The sequence below is a fragment of the Mandrillus leucophaeus genome, unplaced genomic scaffold (genome assembly GCF_000951045.1).
Source record: "Mandrillus leucophaeus isolate KB7577 unplaced genomic scaffold, Mleu.le_1.0 Scaffold817, whole genome shotgun sequence".
In the NCBI taxonomy this organism is placed as follows: domain Eukaryota; kingdom Metazoa; phylum Chordata; class Mammalia; order Primates; family Cercopithecidae; genus Mandrillus; species Mandrillus leucophaeus.
Window position 1 is genome coordinate 988793 of NW_012108886.1, and position 2715 is coordinate 991507.

The window sequence follows — 2715 nt, forward strand, 5'->3', positions numbered from 1 at the left end:
TAATAAATGCAATATGTCTGACTTATCGTGGTAGTTGCCTATTAAATGTTAGTTTCTTTTGTTCTATGCTAACAGTGTTGGGAAAACCAAGCTGATACGTATCATAGACAGACATGGTTGAACATCCAACAGCTTATAATTTCACATATAGAGAGAGTCTCTGCTGGGTGACAAAATGCCTCCAGACTGTAACTAGAGCCAGCTCATTATATGAGGTGGCTTTAAATTACTTTCTCCAAATAAAAAAATGTCATTTCAACAGTATTTTGCTATTGCCCTGATCTAAAACTAATATTTGATATTCTTCTAAGACCTTATTTGTCTGAGAGAGTCCTTTGACATTAGATTTCTTTTCTAGGCAGAATTTAACAAGTTCATCTCTGCCATTCCACAGAATTATAGACCTTGCATAGGCTTAGGACTCCCAGGAGCCATATTTGTAATACAGACATATGTGCCTACTCCTCCTATGTATCTCCTTTAGATGCAATTGATTAAATCATACTTAAACTTGTTAAAAATTACTTTGCTCTTCATTTAAATGGCTCTCTATGCACTGTTTCATCTTTTTCATTTACACCTTATAATTTCACAGAATTTTTGGAGATTATGTCCTTAGACTCCCACAAAGTAGATATTTTTATCACTATTATCCAGTAGCCCAGAGAGTTTAAGTGATTTTCTTAGAGTCACACAGCCAATTAAGAATACAGTGAGACTCGAGCCCATGTCTTTCCAGCCTAGTCCATTTCCCAGTAGTCAGAATTCAATTCAATTCAATATTTATTTATTATGTAATATATTAGGCACACAACAGTAGGTTTTATGGCTCTCATCAAGATAAAGAGTTTTTATTATTATTATATTTCAAAGGGCAAGCTTCCTGAAGTCATTTGCAAAGTGCTATACTCACAATTGCTTACTTTCAAGGAAAATGAGTCTCCTAGGGCATGAGAAGAGGTGGGATGGAAGGAACAATGAGGCATGTGTATAATTTCATAGCTGCCTATGTTCTGCAGATCCCATTTTGGCTCCAACTTTCAGAGAAAAGAAGGCCTTACTCTAAAGATGAGCCAATTGTCCTCATCCATTCATCATGTCCATATCCAAGTGTTTTAAGTCATTTATTCTAGAACAATAGTTTATTTCTCTTTTTCACTTCTTCCTTTAGTTCTGACATGTGACATACTAGAATCGAAGAATGGGCAAAGTAATGTTCACATCCATATGTCTGTATGGTATTTAAAGGTTGATATTTAAATGATTTGACATTTCAATTACAACCAATTCCTCTGAAACCAATTTTAGGGGATAAAATGGCAGAGCAGCCCCTTGCCTTACATCTAATCAAGGTTAGTTAGATGTGCAACGAAAAAAATACTACAAAGTTTGTGTTGGACTTGTTTCCACAGTGTATGTCTCATTGACCAAAACAAAGCTCTTTAAAAACGAAGACAGTAAAAAAGACCTGCAGTTCTCTCCGTTACTCTATTAAGGGAGGCTGAGGGATGGCTTCACAAAAGAAATGGGTTTGAAAATTGCTGATGCATCCTTTATCACCACAATTTCCACAAGGTTATAAAAGTCACAGTTGGATAAAATCTTGAAAGTGCCAAAGCAATGATCTAAGAAATGAATGCAGATAAGCCTTCTCCATTTTAAATTACGAGCAGTAGAACTAGAATAGAAATGATATCACTGCTGAAGAATCTAAAATTAAGTATGTGATTTTGCTCATTTGTATACAACAGGAAGTAAATCATTTCATGGACTTTGTGCAATGAGTTCGAAATGCAGCTGCCAAGAGCTCTCAACCTTGCGCTACTGGGTAAAAGTCTCTATTTCTCCATGATCTTGCAAAATGTTCTAAGGCACTCTTTTATTTATTTCTTATATGGAGGGAAAGCTGGGGTTGGTGTTCTGCATCTTTAAAAGACAAAAGAAGAGAGGAAAAGATACAATGTCCCTCCCTCAGAGTCCATAGGGGCCAGGATACTTCCGTGTAGTTCAAGGCAGTTAACTTAGTCCTGGCCCTTTAGAGGCTATAATGAAATACTGGTTTTAAGGCCCATGTGAAAATAAGGACACCATATTTTTTCAAGGCCTAATAAAGTGACTCAAAGGGTAAATAAAAGAAAATTTGTTATACTTTGTATGTCTTTTTCAGGTCCTTTTGGTGTTTATTTCATAAGGATGTAGGTGCATGGAGGGGTCCTGAGCACATTCGCAGGAAGTCTAAATGAAACAGAAGAAAGTAGAAGTTACAAGAACTTTGTTGTGGAAGAGAGAACTTAAAAAATTTTAAGTTTTCTTTAATTTTTAAAAAAGTATTAAATAAGCAAGTACTATCTACATACTAGAAAATTGATAAAACAAAGAGAAGTTTAAAAATTTTAAATCAACTAGAATCCCATCTTGTTAAACAATGTTTTCTATGCATAGTTTTTACTTACCAAAAGGGCATACATATGGTTTTGTAAACTGCATGTTTTACTCAATAATGTACTTTGATCCTAGGGGAATAGAGAGGCATAAAAGTTCTGAAGGGATCTTGTGGGAGAAGAAACATAGAAAGGGAACCAAAAAATATGGGCTGTGTAGACTAGTAGGTGATAAAATGGAAAAACAAAGAACATACTGATTTCATTTTCTTTACATATATGCCTGGTAATGGGATTGGTGGTTATACGGTAGTTCGATTTTTAATATTTTCAG